The sequence below is a fragment of the Triticum aestivum genome, chromosome 2D (assembly GCF_018294505.1).
Source record: "Triticum aestivum cultivar Chinese Spring chromosome 2D, IWGSC CS RefSeq v2.1, whole genome shotgun sequence".
In the NCBI taxonomy this organism is placed as follows: domain Eukaryota; kingdom Viridiplantae; phylum Streptophyta; class Magnoliopsida; order Poales; family Poaceae; genus Triticum; species Triticum aestivum.
The window spans coordinates 18216929-18235193 of record NC_057799.1 but is presented as its reverse complement, the minus strand read 5'-3'; the positions used below and the strand labels follow the sequence as shown (position 1 = coordinate 18235193).

General features: G+C 43.3%; 1 long non-coding RNA gene across 1 annotated transcript; it reads left to right on the top strand.

Moving 5' to 3' along the window:
- Nucleotides 1–1231: 1231 nt before the first annotated feature.
- LOC123048352 (uncharacterized) lies at nt 1232–2681 on the top strand. Its single transcript, XR_006423276.1, has 2 exons — nt 1232–1298; nt 2140–2681. It is a non-coding gene; the product is annotated as an uncharacterized lncRNA (long non-coding RNA).
- The last annotated feature ends 15584 nt before the right edge of the window (nt 2682–18265 follow it).

Genomic DNA, 18265 nt, shown 5'->3' with positions numbered 1-18265 from the left:
CTGTTTGCTACCTTCGTGGTTGGTGAAACTCGACCTGGTAGTACTTCAACAAGGACAAGATAAACAAAGTGGTACCTAGCTAAGAAATGATCCCGTCTATCTCTGCAGCTAACACTACTGATAGTGAAACCATCGTACGCAACTCATCTTAGACTGTATTCAATGAGCCCCTCGCTGGTAATTGCCAGCGAGACGGCTGTGCTAAAATGTGTCATCATTGCATCATGAACCACTTGTGATGATCATCATTCTCCGTAAACTGAACAAGATGTACTAAATATTAAAGACGGATTCTCAATGTATATACGTATATCTTAGACATTTATTGATGTTTGAACTGTCTGAGGCATTATATATATGGTCCCATGCGGTTGTAAATGAACCATTTATGGTAATCTATCTAGATATGTAATGAAGGTTCAAGAGATAGATCTGCTAGCTCGCCTCGGGTAGGGTTTTATGGTGTAGGGTAAACATTCATCACTGCAAGCTAGCTTCACTTTTATTCTTTGTTACCGGACGCCACATAATATGTGCATGTGTAGAAGGTTGTATTATTTCCTTTCAAAGATTAGAAGGTTGAATTTACATGAACAATTAGTGTCCATGTAACTTTGGATGCACCAAAAGTTAAATTTAGCGATCATGGCGTTATATATGCTATATTTTGATAAGGGGAAAGTAAAGATCTACGACCTATGATGATATATTCCCAAAACCTAGACTATGTTAGCAAATCATGATATACACCATATCCAATGGTGTAGAATGAGGCTACTTATCTTCTCAAAGTTGTTAACAAATACCTTTTCCTTTTGAGTAAGGGCGAATAATAAGTATATCTTGGTGTGCTAAAACCATGATGACCAGTTGCCCATCCATTTGGAAATATACTTAATTAACCAAACATATATGGTTTAACAGTAAAAAGCAATTTAAATTTTAAATATAACTACGTGCAGGAAAATGAAAAGATATAAAAGGAATAAATAATATTGTTAGATAATCCCGACAAACCGAAGTGGTTGTTCGGTAAGAGCGCAGTTCTATAACTTTGTTGTTATGTTGGTTACAAATTATGCGTTCCACTTCAGCTTCCGTTGAACATGTCAAAGATAATTAGATTTTTATCTATGATTATTATTCATGTAAAAGTTGCGCGTGCCCGACATCCACTATCCTATAGAAGATATGGTTATCTTTATTGTTAACTTATACCTTGAGTCTTTCTCCTATATATAGGTATGTTAACCGCTCCGAGTGTTTCATACTTGCCAGCAGGGAGTTGCTTGCAACATGTAAGTTGCCATAATGTTTTCCCATGTTTGATTTATTGCATGTGCTCTATATTGTTGTGCAATACAATAACTTATAATTCATTTTTAGTAAGCTCCAACATCGAGATCTCATGATTATCAAAACCATGTAGTGAGAAAAGATTATGTTGTCCAATTAGAAACAAACTAATATATGCATGTTCACAAAAACTAGGTAGTTGTGAGAGGTTTTTGTGCTTATAATTATGACCAATGGCCAGAATAATATCTTTGAAAACTCACAATGCGTTTTACTTAATTGTGTGTCACCATAGGGTATTTTAATAAATAGAATCAATTAATAATATTTCCACTAACACCTTAGGTTCAATATTTGTCATTCTATGCAAATGCCTGATCTATTGTTTTTGAGTAATAGACAAGACATTAATTTGAACTTGCACAATTTAGTTCCAACCAACATGCTTGAAATTTATCTTGTTAGATCATATAGGATCTTTACTCAATTAGCTAGGTTCCAGAATGGGGAAAAAAATCATTCAAGAGATAATTTTGAAAGCCACTTTATTATTGTTATGCAATCTCCAAATTAATGCATGGTTAACCAACAACTAAGCAATTCATTCCTGTACACTCTTAGTAAACTCTTTGTTGTAGTCGCTTACGCCTCTATAGATACATATAATCTCATCTTGAACGTCGACAAATGCTCATGATCTTCAACCCTTCTTTGTTTGACTTCCTATTTTCAATATTCTTGTAGCATAGAGCTAGTATGGCTCATATTCATGAAATTATTTCCCTTGATTTCTCGCTTAATTACATGCACATATTAGATAACAATTTTTTTTAACTCTTCCAGAGGGAAAATGGCGAAGAGAAACACTGTTGGCCTACTACTTGTCCTTGCAATTATGTTCTCCTACAATGTCTTGGAGGGCAGTGCACACCAGAGCCAAGTTGTATTCTCTCGCGAAGTGACAAATCCAGAGCACAAAGCATCCTTTAGCGGGATGACTTCATCCCTTGGTGGGCGTGTTTCTGGTACGACCAATGCAGGAGGTGTGAGCAATAATGCTGAAATAGCAAATGTTGAAACTACCACTACCATAGAGTCCCACCGTGATGTCTCCGTGGGAGATTTTCGTGGTATTAATCAGAAACCACCAACTTATAACAGGCCATAATGATGAACCTAAGAGAAAGGACCATGGGCACCAACTCGATATCCGTGGATGAACTAATTATCAAGTTGGCGATTTCTACATTAAAGATGTAGTTCTTCATTATATGCGTGTGTAGTGTAACTGCTTGTAAGACCTGGATGGTGTGTTGGAGTGTCAAGCTATTTGCTGATGTACTACTACTAATATTGTACAAGCGGAGGGCGCTTGTGACGACCTACTCCTCCTTTCCCCCTCCCCTCCGCTCCCGCGACGCGCCCGGCGAGCGCGTCACCGGAGGTTCCCCTCCGTCGCCGGCGCAAGGCTCCCCTCTCGCTCACTCCTCCTCCTCGCCGCTGCCGGAGGGCATCCGCCGGGCGAAGCCCGTGCGGCGCTGGCAGCGGCGGGGCTCTTTCCTTCCTCTCCTGGTCGGGATCTCAGCGACGCGGGCCGCCGCTCGTGGGGGAGCTGGGTCCGGCGGGGCCTCCGGCGGCGGAGATGTGCGGATCTGGCGGCTTTGGTGCTGGGAGGCGGCGGTGCGGCCCCGCGGCGGCGGCGGCGGCGGCGGGGGTTTGGTCTGGCGCGTCCGATCTGGCCCCCTGGGGGCTGCGGGCGTTGCGGGTGGCGGCGGCCACTGCTGGAGAGGGCGTCTCCCCTTCTCAACGGGTTTGGCGCCGGCACTCGGTGCGCCGTCTTGGCCGTGCTGGGCGGCGAGTCGGCGGCGGGCTTGGATTCGATCTGAAGTTGGCGGCTTCACCACGCTTTTCCTCCTCTGCTGGCCGGTCTGCGGGCTTCCTCCGGACGTCCTGCTCGGCTGGTTGGCGGAGCAATGGCGATGCGAGCTCTGGGTCGGGGGAAACCCTTGACCGACGGTGCTGGTCACGATGTTGGCGATGCTGGCGGCGCCGTTCTCCCTCTGGTGGGCGACATCGAGACCCTCTCCTCGCCTCCACCCCATGGTCCCGGGCGAAAGCCTAAAATCTGTTGATTGGGCGGCGACGGCGCATCGGCGTCGTTTTCTTCTTGAAGACGCTGCCTTGGGAGTCCAGGATGGTCAGGGGATCGGCGCGGTGGTGGTTTGCCTGTTTCTGTCGTGTTCCTGCTTGGCAATGGCGGTGGGCTTCTTGGTCTTGGCCGGTGACGTGCGTGATGTATGGGTTCCTGTGAGAGGTGAGGTGGCCAGGGCTCGTCCTCTCCCCGGCAACTTGTTGGCCAGTCCATCCGTGCTCAGGGGTGAGCTATTCTGCCTCCTGGCGGGTCGGCGTCCTTCGATCCAGGACGAGAGGGCAGGGGTGCCCTCTTCGGAGGCAGCGGCGAAAGGTAGGACAACAGAGTTGGCCCTTGGGAGTTGATGGAGCGTGGCCTCCCTCCGGTGGCGAATTGCTCCCTTGTCACGGTTGCGTCGATGGCATGATCGGAGGCCGTTGCTTGTTGTTTTTGTTTTCTCTTCTTTTCGTTCTTTGTTGTGGTGATGGCTGTAATGTGTGGTTGGTGCTTTATATATAAAGCGGGGCGAAAGCCTTTTTCGGTAATATTGTAGTACAAGGTAGTATATTGTACAACACTGCAGAATAATTCATGCCTGTGGTCCATGGTATGTATATGTTCCATGCTATTCTTGTCGTTCTACAAATAGACAAACTAAGGCTATAAAGAGGTAGCAAGGAAAATGATTTTAGCCCACCTCTGATGCAAACAATATTAAAACAGAAAAGTCCATCTTAGACTATTATGTTTCGGTGAACCACTCTGATAATCGCCACCAGGTATGGTTGTGCTAAATGTGACGTCTTTATACCATGAACGGCCTATGATGACCGGCAATCTCTGTAAACTGAACCAGATCTACTTAAATATAGAGACAGTTTATCTATGTACGTATCTAAGTATATCGTCCCATACAGTTTGCAATGAACCGACTATGGCAACTTATCTAAGTATATAGTGGAAGTTCGGGACCGGGCTTGCCTGCTCCGGTCCCGTCCTCACGCACCACTAATTCTTCATCCAACAGATGTAATAATTTTCCTTCCTCGACGACGTCTCTTCGTCCTATTACGAGTTGGCTGCAGGCCTGGTTTGCTGATGCAGGCGAAGCGGAGCGACAAACAATGATCCTGGGGCTTTACGGCCTATGGCTAGCAAGGAACGAAGCGAGAGATGGGAAGAGGATAGCTGATGCTCGTGCTGTAGCAGAGAAGGTTCATCATCACATGCAAGAGTGGCTAGAGGTTCATGATAAACAAGCTAGAATCCATTCCCAGAGACAAACTGAGCCACGAAATCCCCCGGAGCTGGGATGGATAAAAGTTAGTATGGATTGTGTGATGTCGAAGGCACAAGATAGAGGGGGAGGAGGAGGAGTCCTTCGGGACCATGATGGTGCATATGCATACAGTGGAGGAGCTAGTTGGTTCTTCCCGAGCACGTCCGACCCTGAAGTTTCAGAAGTTCTCGCGTGCCGTCAAGCAGCGCAAATGGTAGCTGACATGGATATTCAGAAGGTGCATCTGGAGCTGGATAGCAGAGGAATTGTGGCGACGATCAATGGGGAGCACAAGAATCTCTCAGCAGTGGGACCGTACATCGAGGAAATCAAAGCGCTTCCTCGCGGCCGACCGGTGTCCAGGGTTTCTTGGGTTAGGAGGTCAGCTAATGCTGCCGCTCATAGGCTAGCTAGGGAGGGGATTAGCTCTGTTTCGCCTCCTGACTGTATTTTACAGATTGTAGCAGATGAAATCCCGGACATGGGTTAAATAATTAAAGCAAGTTACACTAAAAAAAAGAAGAAGCAAAGAGCTGCTAGAAAGACAACCAAAGCTTGGACCCGCATGCTCAGATCGAAGGAGGAAAATTGGAACAAATAGTAGTCCCGAAATAAGGAACACCCGCAAATCTTAGAAGCACTTGTCTACAAAGCTAGGAATTTAGCCAGCTCTAGACAAGTGCTTCCAAGGTAGAATCGACTGCTATAATCAACAGATTCTTCACCGCCACCGCGACACAGAAAGATCAAAACAATATATTAAGAAAAAAAGTTCCAACAAATCGACCAGCATAGCATCGAAAATGAAAATTGGAGAACCGCCGATCAATGTGAAATTAACACCGGTATCACCAACACAACCGTCAAGACAGACTAAAATGACAAACAATAGCGCAAACCATTTGTAACCGGTGGTTCGGCAGGCAATCATCGTCGAAACAGCCTAAAATGTCAAACACATTCCACATTATTTGTAACCTGTGGTTCGTGAGACGGAAAATCATCGGTAAGAATCAGTACTAAAACAACAGTGACTCCAGCCATCCTGCAAACACACCCCTACACAGAACAATTATACAACTATGTTTTCGTCTCCAGCACAGCCATTCGGCGCTTTCTTACTTTACCACCTTTGTTTAGTCCTTCATCCATATGTTTTTCTTCTGAACTCATCCATATGTACATTGTTGTAAGATAAGGTCCCCTCAGCCTATCTGCCATTTCCTTTGAAATAATAACTGAGAGGCCTCATATCAATTTTCTCTTTTCCTTTTTTTATTGCGGGAAGAGGCCTCATAACAACTAAAGATTTTTTGGGGGGTTCATATCAACTACAGATGTCGATATGTGAGCCTCATACAAATTTCCCTTTTTCCTTTTTGCAGGAAGAGGCTTCATATCACCGACTGTACGGATAAGACAACAAGCCCAAAAGAATTTAGGCCCATTACGAAAAAAACAAATCAAGGCTGACTCAAGAAAAAAACATTCCGTCTGATATCAAATTTTGTTCATACTGTTGATCTCCACGCTACTAATGAAAAATACTCCTATTCCATAAAATCACACAAAAGCTTTTTGTGTTATATGTACCATTTTTATTCCTATTTGAAAATATTCATGTATTCCAAAAGAATTGCTCATGACTATAGAAAAAAGGTTCACAAATCTCAAAAGGGCTTATTTATGTATCACTGTGCAACATGTCCATATGTATGATAATAAATGTTTGTGACTAAAAAAATGTTCATCTACTTAAAAAATGTTCATTGTTTATAATAAAAACAAAATATGAAAATAAAAACAATAAACTATAAATATCAGGCAGTATAAATTTTAAAATAAAATAAATTGGGAAATGGCAAAAAAATATGAAAAATCAAAATAAAAAGTAGAATAAATATAGAAAAGGAAAGGAAAAGAAAAGGAGAAAGCAAAAAAGAAAATAAAGAAAAAGGAAAACAGAAAAAGGAAAAGAAAACAAGAAAGAGAAGGAAAAATTCTCGCTTATTGGGCAAGCCCAACTTGTCTGACCTTCATGCGGGGATTCCTTTGCCCTCGCTTATGGTGAGCGCTGATTCTCAAAAAAAAAAAAAAAAAAAAAGCTTAAGGTGAGCGCTAGGAAATCTGAGCCCCGAGGCCTGATACTGTGAGGGCAAACAAACATGAGTATCAATAACTGCAATAGCCAACAGTCCATAGAATATAGATTATTCAGTTAAAGCAGCATGACTATAAGAAAAGAACAATAAATATTTCCCATGTATTTGTCTTCCCAGGGTTGAGCGCCAGGGGAAAGGAGGAAACTGTGCATACCACATAACTGCCAAAATGGAACCTGAAATTCATCGACCGGCCATGTATTTCTGTTGCTCTCCAGACAAAGGAGGCTCACAGAATCTACAATGTGGTTATTTTTGTCACTTATCTGAAAGCACATTACAATAATGCTTAAAAAGTTTGGTTATTACCAAGGCGTGCTGATTACAAGAAAACATGAAGTATTATAGCCTTTTGCAATGCTAAGCTGACGTGGACGGGGTGTTTCCGATGGAGCACAAGCTCCAGGCAATGTAGGAATGGACAAGGAGAGGAAATGACAGCTACAACAACAAGAAACAAGCCCGCCACTATTTGGCTTCTGCTTGTGCTAACAATAATTTAAGCAGTGAACTATATGATGGTAAAGCTAGCCTTGGACGTTATTGGTCCTGCTCATTATTTTTTTCCAGCCTCGGGTAAGTTCCGCGCAATTTTCTGAACTGAGATTAAGATAAACTATCCGTATTGGACCACAACTTGAGCCCGAGCACTCTGTCCAAATTTTGTTGCTGCTAAGATCTAATACATGAAAAAATGAAGCGGTGTAGAAGTTTAAGCCCTCCAAGAATTAATAACTTAACTATGTGCACGGGCCAGATGCCGCATAAATTACACATAGCTGCGTCATATGGGAACAAGAACAATGGTACTAATGCATTGTTTGTAAATGTACAATTAGAGGGTTACAAATCATGATATAGCACGGACACCCAAACGGATCAAGTTTTGCTAACTAACAAGGGACTGAACCAGGAAGAGTATTACTACCAAAACAGACGCTATATACTTTTGCCTGCTTCAAGGTGCTGAAATGAGACCCACGATTCTTTCTGAAGGGAAGTACAAAAGGTTCCAGTTTCAGTCTTAGTGTTGTCCAACAAACAAAAAGACTATCAGTCTGTTACTTAGAAACACCTTCAGGTAAATTATGGTACACACACTGACAAAGTATAATGTCAAAAACAAAGTTGTAAACAACGTTTACTAACCTTCACTAGAATATGGGCGTAAACAAAACAAGACGATGCAACTCGGGGATGTTTCTAAGGGCAGCATTAGCTTTATACTCCAGATTCTGTATGTGGCTACTTGAAACCAGCATTTGACAACTCCTTTGAGTTACAGCATATTAGCTATAATGGTTGCTCTAGAATTAGCAGGATGGGTAGCCTCACCCTTCATCGGCAAGTTAGTTGAGAAGGTGTGCTCCTATGCTGAAGATCAGTGGCAACGGCAAGATACAACGGAGAAACTAAGAATCGTGAAAAAGAAACTATCATCAATCCAAATAACAGTGAGCATAGCTGAGAGAGTGCAAGCTAGGAACACAACCATGGGAAGCTGGCTACAGAGAATCAAAGATGCTGCTTTTGAGGCTGAGGATGTTCTTGATTCATTTCACCATCTAGTTCTCCAAGCACAAGATGAAGACAAGGACAAGGTTAGTTCTGTTGCTTCACCCGCAGCTGGTTCTTCCTCTACATCCACAACCGTCACCACCACTGCTTCTACCATCACTAGCAGCGGCTCAGCAGTAAAAAAGCTGGTTTGTGTACGCAAGCGCTTCCGTTTCTCCGATGAACATATCAGCGAGTTAATTTCTGCAGTGGATAGATTAGTTGAGATTGAAAGTGAGATGCCCATGTTCCTGAAGTTAGTGGAGCTAGAGGACAAGAGATCAGACCAACCCATTCAGTTGCGTACAACAACATCCATGCAAGGCCCCTCAAAGTTTTTTGGTCGAGTCAATGAAGAGAAACATCTAAGGCAATTACTTACACAGATAAATGAACAATCTGTTAGATCCATTGGATCGGAGTAGGCTAGTAATCCGGTAAACCTACCTTCTCCAGCGGTTGATGAACTCGAGCCGGAGGCCATCGTGGAGAGGGCGATGGTGGCGATGGGGAATGTGTGGGCAGTGGTGGAGCTTCCCATCGCTCCAGTGCCTCCCTCTGGATCGGATAGGGTTAGGAGTGGGGAACAGTGGCGGTGACGAACCTCGTACCCCGTGCCCCTGGTCCCCACCTCCTCTTTATAGCACTGCGCGACAGGGGCCCACCAGCCTTGCTTGGGCTGGACGCCCCCGATCAGGGCGTGGGTCAAGGGCCCAATGAGCCGTTGGGCCCATTGGTGGAGAGATCAACCTAACATTCTCCCCCTTGATCTCATCATTATACTTTTAACTTTATACTTTGAAATAACTCTTTTCAAAGTACTCGTTCCATCACAGATTTGCATGTACAGCATGTCTCATCATCACGGTTCATTCCCGATAGAATCAATACCTACAACACACTCCTCTGTTTTGAAACAGATTATTTAACCTTGGGCCCCTTTATTGTCCGGAAATCTTAGACTATACCAAAAAACCCATGTCGACTGAGTGTTCTCCGAACACACTGGGCGGCAAGCCTTTAATAAGCAGATCTGCAAACACTTGTCTGTTGCTTTTATGCTTCAAGCATTTCTACATGATTCCGGACTTTCTCCTTTACAACGCATAACTCTGTGTCAGTGTGTTTGGCATCAACACTTGACTCGTTGTCATAGGAGCGAAAAACTTAAAATGGTTATCGCTGTTGTCAACCATTATCAATTCCGGGTACTTGTTTCTTTAACCTTTTTGCCTGTCCCTCAGCCTCATATCATGTTGTACATTATCTTTACATCATATTAATGATAATTGATTCATTCTTTAGAGTTTTTCCACACAAAAACTCCAAGTGTGAAAGTCAGCGACAATTGTGGATTTCGCTATACATTTCACAAGTCCTGTCTTTGTACTCACAATCTTTTGAGAGCACTTATTTCTTTCAGCATGAGGCCGATATCTTTGACTCCATTCCAGTGATCTATATCTGGACTGGACATTGCCAAAACTACCCGGATACGTGAATTGTGTCAGGGTAATATATTGAGCTTCCAACAGCTGAAGCTTATGGTACCATATCCGTTTTCAATCTTTTCTCATCAACTTTTGGAACACCATAGTTTCCAGTTCCATTACCCTTGACTATAAGAACAGGCGTAGGTTTTCTCGCATGCATACTTTAGAGACCTTTGTTAGCATGTCCATACGACATTCCTAATACCCCATCTTATTCTTTTCTTGGTGAATCTCGATATTTATAACGAGAGACACTCTGAGAAATGCAATTTTGAACTTTGAGGACAAGAACTTCTTTTCTCCACCTGAAGTAGATTGACATCACCACTAGCAAGTAGGACGTCATCCACATGCACAGGATTGGGAAATGAATTTCCCACTCTATAACTTTGCATGAATACAATTGTCCTTCCATTTTCTTTAACCCAAAATATCATCTGATTCTTTAAACTTTAAATGCAACTGTCTAGAGACTTGCTCTAGTCCATAAAAAAACTTCTCGAAGCAGTATCCCTTGTGTTCTTTACTTTCATCTGATGTAACTCAGATCATAATATCTTTCATCTGATGTAACTCAGATCATGATGTGCTACCAACACTCATTGTAATCTATTCAGTGTAAAATGCGCAAAAAACCTTTCGATTTTAGTCGTGTTTTACACCTTTACATATTTCCTTTGGAGTCACATTGTCCTTCTAGACTTTTTACATCCTACTGTTTTGGCTCCATTGGAAATTACCCATGAGTCCCGAACATCGTCAGAATTCACCAATTTCATTTCATCTCACATAGTCTCTTATCATTTAGATAAGCAGACACTTCTCAAAACTCTATTGAGCGCTTTAAATGAGGTGGGATCAACCCCCATTTGAATTTCACTACCATAGACTTTATAGTAATCAGAAGTATCTGATTTTCTCATTCCTTGAGACCATCTGTGTCTCAGGTACTGGCACTTCTTTCATATGGGGCTGTTGTTGCTCTGTCATTGCCAAAAGGCAAATTAATTGTAGTCTTTCACTTCCAAGAGGCAATAGGTTTTACAGGACCTGTATCACAAGACCCATGTTTACTCATTCCTCCTTTATGGAGCTAACAACAGGTGTTGTATAAGTCATACAACATGCACCCCAGATACAATCTATTCGAGTCTTAGGTATTTTCATACCATGCTCCCCCAGATTACTCCATCTTTACTAAAAATGGCGTATCTTTAAACTTTATTATTTGGGTTTATTCTATTAAAACTTTCTTCTTTATGGCACTTTAAGCACCGTCTTAGTATTCCTTAGTCTGCTTTCGGAACTGTAAAAGATCCAGGAATACATCTATTTCTTTTCTTTAGGGGTATTATTATGATCGTCGTACTCCCCCAGATGATCACATTCTTCATTAATGGATATCTCATATTTCTTTCTCCCCCTCGAAATGTGGCAAGAACTTTTCTGCCACTATTTCGAAAAACCATTCACAACTCTTGTGAATTGAGGAAACTTTGAGTATCTACTTCATTTATTTGATTACTTCATATGTAATGAAGTTATCTGTTAACGGTATGGGAGTACTTTTTCCTTATTCCTCATTCCATTTCGGAAACTCAAAAATAGTTCTTTATCATTAGTAGTTTTGCAAGTCACACTTGCATATCATTCTTATCTTTAGGTTCGTCTGTAACTTTTATTCTCTTTGGATTTATTGAGTGCTTAATGACCGTTGCACATAAGGTGTACGGTCGATACTAGGAAAGCATAATAGCTACTCCATACTTTTCTCCCAGAGTGGGACACATTAAACGCACATGAGTCATCATATCTTTCTCCTGCCACACAGGATAAGTCTTAGCCAAAATTTCTCCTGACATATAGGATTTTTGACATAATACTATGTCAACTTTACCCAGTTACGCAGGTATTTTCCCAGACTTTCCCCGCCATGCGGGTTTTATCATAGTCCTCTTTTCCCGCTATGCGGGTAATTCCCTGTAAGGAACATAAATGCCAGAATTGGCTCTTTTGACTCCATATGCAATCATGAAATTCAGAAATAAATCCGAACGCTCTTTGACACACATGCTTAATCCGACGTTGGTCAAATTAAACACGCATGTTGCTTGTTTCATCTCAAATCGTGTTGACTGAAAAATCTTCTTCATATAGAATACATGAAAGACATTCGTCAACCAAGACTCTCAATGATCTATTTGTTTTCTTTTCTTGGATTAATATCCAAGAATTCTTTTCTTTTGAAGCCATTCTTTAGAGAGAACATACTCCCTCACGTTATGACCTTTCTTGGTCATCTTTCGGGTAACAAGTACCCAACCATTCGCTTTCACGAATGAAAGCATGGAAAACTTTTAGTCTGAGAAAACTTAGCCAATAATCAACAATAATGAGCATAAAAAATAACCCTACGTTGGTCTGGTTAAAAAATATGCACATTAAACATTTTAAAACTTTCTTTTTATACTCTAAATCATCGTTGTGGTAGAATTAGAATAAAACTCGTTCTTCTACATTAATTCCATATCACCGTTGGGCGGAAATGGAAATAATGCATATAAGTCATAAACAATGTGATGATAGTATTTCTATTAAACAACTTTGCTAAGAAATAATAATCATCATCAACTCTATTGCAGCGGAAACAAGAAATATGCATTTCTCTAGTCTAAGAGCATTTCTTCATCTTTAACTGTTCTCTGAAAATTGATCACTTTGACATAAAATTTATCAGAGTTTAAGCTTTGAACATAAGACTCATAGAATTATAGTATTGTTATCATGAATGTTAGTCAGAAAATAACAATACCATATTTTAACTTTAAAGCAAATATCTTTCTACTGTCATAGCAGAAGCTATCTGAATCTGATTTCACCCACAAGTGAAAAAACTTCTCTCAAAAAAAAAAAACTGTTCATCCAATTAACTTTTCCGGTTGGTTCCAATTTAATTGAGGATAAAACTATTACTTTGCAGCGAAACTTTACAATATTCTATTCATAAGAATTTTATTTTTCTTTTAAAAGAGCACTTTTCTTTATTTTGCAGCGGAAAACATGAATAAAAAATTCATGGACTTTATATTCTTTACAGAAACTTTTCTTTGACTAAATAAAATTTCGTAAACTTTATTATTCTCTTTATAAGATTCATGAACATTTCTTTTTCTGAAAATTTTCTATTTTCATTTTTTTCAGAAACTTTTCTATTGTCTAAACAAAATTTTCGTTGGAAAAATTTGCATAGAAAAACTATTTGAAATCTGCCCAGAAAACTGGACAAATAACAAAACAGAATTAAAAAAAATAGAAAATGCAGCTGGCCCGGCGCGCGGCTGCGGCGGCCTCGGCCAGCGCCCGGCTGGAGCCTGGCCTCCCTTTCGGCCCAGCGGCCCAGCGCGCCAGCTAGGGTTTTAATCGCCGCCGTCCGCGACGATCGGACGGTCCAGCGTGCATTTCGCTGGAACAAAACCGCCAGCGCCGCTGCCGCTCGCAACCTATGGCAGTCGTCCCGCACCCGCCGCTCTCGTCTCGCTCGAGCGCTCTCTCTGGCCGACCAGCCAGTGCGCCGTGCTCCTGTCGCTGGTGACGGCGGCAAGAAGCCACCGCGCCGCGCCTGCCTTCCTCTACCCCTCCTTTCTGCCCTCTTCTTACTTTTGTGGCAGAGAGAGATAGCAGCGGGGTCGAGCCCTCCCCGATCCCCTTCGCCGCGGACCTCTGTAGTCGCCGCTGGCTAGCGAGGCTCCCCGGCGCGGCGAGGCTCCACTTTTTCCCTTCCCCCTTCTGTTTTTTTTCTTTTCTTTCATCCTTAACACCCCGTGGCAGAGAGAGAGAGAGCGAATGGCAGCGGCGCCGTGGCCTTCCCCCTCGCCGGCTGCGCGTCCACCTTGCGGTGAGCGCGCCGCCGTCGAGCGGATTGGTCGCAGTGCCCCTTGCCCCTTGCGGGGTTGTTCTTCGTCCGGACGGCTCGGCTTGCTGATGCCCGTTCGGATCGAGAGGAACTGGCGCGGCCGGAGTGGCGGCGCACTTTGCCGGCGGGGGCCAAGGCCCTTTGCCGGTGAACTTTCTGCTTTTTTGTTGTTGTTTGTCTCTGCCCTGCTAGGGTTCTTTGGGGGGGAGTGGAGGGAGGAATTTTCTTTCTGTGTATGCACTTTGTACCGAAATTCTTATCCTAGATGGCCTGATACCATTGTTAGATCCATTGGATCGGAGTAGGCTAGTAATCCGGTAAACCTACCTTCTCCAGCGGTTGATGAACTCGAGCCGGAGGCCATCGTGGAGAGGGCGATGGTGGCGGTGGGGAATGTGTGGGCAGTGGTGGAGCTTCCCATCGCTCCAGTGCCTCCCTCTGGATCGGATAGGGTTAGGAGTGGGGAACAGTGGCGGTGACGAACCTCGTACCCCGTGCCCCTGGTCCCCACCTCCTCTTTATAGCACTGCGCGACAGGGGCCCACCAGCCTTGCTTGGGCTGGACGCCCCCGATCAGGGCGTGGGTCAAGGGCCCAATGAGCCGTTGGGCCCATTGGTGGAGAGATCAACCTAACACAATCCAGTCAGCCATACGATGTTATATCAGTTGTTGGCATTTGTGGTGTTGGTAAGACTGCATTAGTGCAGAAAATCTATAGCCACTTCCGTGTTAAAAGTGACTTCAGTCACATGGTATGGCTACATGTCTCAGAAAAATTTGATGTCGGACGTCTAACAAAAGAAATGGTACAGTCGGACAATCTCACCATATGTGCTGACTTGAAAAGCATCAGCAGTTTAGATCAAGCTCAACGGATACTTCAAGAAAAGCTGAATGGGAACAGGATTTTGATAGTCCTTGATGATGTATGGAATGAATTGAGCAGCCAATGGGAGAACCTATGCAAACCCCTGCGGTTTGCTGGTAAGGGAAGCAAAGTAATAGTTACGACTCGAAGTAAAAGTGTTGCAAGTATCAATGAGGCAACAGAGATAATGCACTTACATGGCTTAGAAGATGAAGATTACTGGGGTTTCTTTTCACAATGCGCATTCGGTGATGCAAATCCTTATGATTTTCCACAATTGGAAATTATTGGTCGACAAGTGGTGAACAAGTTGGCAGGATCACCTTTAGCAGCAAAGACAGTTGGGGATTCATTGAAACTGAAGCTAGAAGAAAGTCACTGGAGGGCTGTTTGCGGAAGCAAATTGTGGCAGATAGAGCAAAAAGAAGATGGTATTATGTCATCACTACGACTGAGTTATGAGCAACTCCCTGACCATTTGAAACAATGCTTCGTTTACCTTGCATTGTTTCCTAAGAAATACCACGCACGAGGAGATGAGGTAATACAGATGTGGAGAGCTCATGCTTACCTTAACACAGAAATACCAGATGAAATTGCATATCGTTATATCAATGACCTGTTGCAGCTTTCATTCATTGAGAAGGTACCCAACCAAGAGGACCATTATGTAGTCCACGATTTGCTGCATGATTTTGCAGAGTTGATCTCCAATGGAGAACACTTCAGAATAGAAGATGAGTTCCATGTATGTATTCCAAGAAGAGCTCCTTTACGGTGATTGGGGCGGTACTGGGAGTACTTTCAAGTACTTACCCCTTCGATTTTTATTAGCCGTCCGATCTGGTGGGGGATTAAAAATGAATTAACTTAATTAGTTTAATCAGAGAAGGGCATAATGGTCCAGGGTAATTTTTTTTTCAACCGATCACGTCCACGACCAGAACCACGTCTAGATCTAGTAGCTCGGTCAAGTCCTCCTTCTCGTCCTCTTCCTTCTGTCCGACGAGCCCGGCGAGAGGAACCAATTCACCGTCGTCGGCGTCGTTCTTGTCCTCCTCCTGGTCCCCTTCACTATAAAAGACGTGGTCGGCGGCAGGAAGAAGAATAAGGCGTGACATCTGCGGCGGCAGTGTCGGTGGCGACGGCGGCGGCGTTATAGGAGAAAGCCCCCCACTGATCCCATCGCTTTCGGACTTGCATCTTAAGGTATGAATCGCCTGAATCTCAACTTACTTTGATTCGTAGCCTGCACTTCCTACTTAGATTTGTTTAGTCATCATCGATTTAGGTTTCCCTAGTGCATGCAATTCAATTTAGTAGTACTTACATCTCTGATCACGTCTGATTTTTATTAGCCGTCCGATCTTGCGGGGAATTAAACTTGAGTTTATTAGAGTCATCATCCATGCTAGGATAATACTTGTTGGGCGTTGATGATTGGTTTCCCTCACATGTCAAACGAGCAAAGTCTTTTCCATGCACTTGTCTTTGCCTATGAGCTATTTTACACCTGCAACATTGATAAACAGAAAGATGTTGATGATTGGTTTCCCTCACATGTCATATGCAGGAAGACATGGCGTATGCAAGTGATGAGAGTATGTTCGAGTATCTAGATGTTGTCAGCAAGATGTTTGATAGTGAGGCTGAAGGCTATGAATTCTACAACAAATATGCTCTTGAAAAAGGTTTTAGTGTGAGGAGAAGCTACGTTGAGTGGGATGGATCCAACAAATACATAATTTTAAGGAAAATTGTGTGTAGTCGTCAAGGGTTTCGCGAAGAGAAGCACATGAAAAGAAAGATGGAAGATAGAAAGAGGAGGCCACGAAGTTTAACTCGTGTTGGGTGTAATGCTAAATTGGTCATTACGAGACAGGAGGAAACCGGTCGGTGGTTTGTCAAGGATTTCATCGATGAGCACAGCCATCCTCTAGCCCCACGGGATCTTTCTTGTCTGCTGCGTTCGCACAGACGAATTAGCGATGAGCAGAAAGCGGACATTGCGGACATGGAAAAATGTGGGATCCGCAAATACCGTATTATGGATATTTTGTGCTTTCAATACGGTGGATTTGATAAGGTTGGATGCATAAAGAGGGACATTTATAATTTCTGCCATGCTAATAAGCAGGAGACAATCAGTGCCGGTGATGCTAATACGGTGATCATGCACATGATGGCGAGGCGAGAGCGAGATGTGGATTTTTTCTTCAAGTACTTGGTAGACGAGCATGGCCATCTGAAGGGACTGTTCTGGGCTGATAGTCAATCGCGACTTGACTACGAGGCTTTCGGAGACGTCATTGTTTTCGATAGCACATACAGAACCAACAAATACAATCTGCCATTCGTGCCGTTTGTCGGGTTGAATCACCACCGCAGCACTGTTATTTTTGGCTGTGGTATAATTTCTCATGAAACAAGCCAGGCATACGAGTGGATGTTGCGGACCTTTTCTGATTGCATGGCACAGAAGCATCCGATATCTGTGATCACAGATGGGGACCTTGCAATGCAGAGAGCAATCAGGGTGGTCTGGCCAGACTCAAACCATAGACTATGTATATGGCACATTCAGCAGAACATTGTACGCCATCTGCATGATGACGACGTAAAGGAGGAATTCAGATCTTTCATTTATGATACTTCTTTCATTGAAGAGCATGAGATAAAATGGATACAATTCTTACAACGGAATAAAGTAACCAGTGAGGAGTCTTGGCTGCATCAGATGTATCAGATGAGAAAGTTGTGGTGTGCTCCATATCTTGAGGGGCGTTGTTTCCTAGGATTGAGCAGCAATCAGAGGAGTGAGAGCTTGAACTCTGTGCTACATACGCATCTTGAGGGTAAGATGTCGTTGTTTGAAATGCTAGAGCACTATGAGCGTTGCCTTGCGTCGCGACGGATTAACGAAGCTCTCCAAGACGTCGAAGCCTTGCAGTCCGTTCCATTTACAGAGGAAAATGCTTCGCCGCTTGAGAAACACGCCGCAACAGTTTTCACACCTAGTGTCTTTAAGATGGTCTTATGGAGCATAGATGCTGTCAGCAAATGTCAGATCAGAGAGATACTAGATGGATCAGAAGATTCCACTTATGTTGTGTCCAAGCAGGAAAGAATGGATAAAAAGTTTGGAGTGCGCATTGAAGAGCAAGGAGGTCTTTTGCACAGGGTGAGTTGTTCTTGCCGTAAGCTGGAATGCGCAGGCACACCATGTTCCCACATTTTTTACATATTGGGGATTTTAAAACAAACAATTCTGCCCAGTTGTTGCGTTCCCACTAGGTGGACTATGAATGCAAAATGTGCATACGCACCTACCAGAAAAAACCAGATGTATGACTATTCGGTAAGCCTGCAGAGGTACCGCGAGTTGCGGAATTGTAGTCACGCCGCAAGTTTCAAGGCATGCCACTCTGATGAGGACTATCACCGTCTAAAGATGCTTTTGGAAGCACAACATCATGGCAAGCAATCAAGTTTTGAACAAGCTGACAGCAAGGAGTCAACTAATGCTCAGCATAACAGCATTAGGTTTGGCCCGTTGATGCCGCAC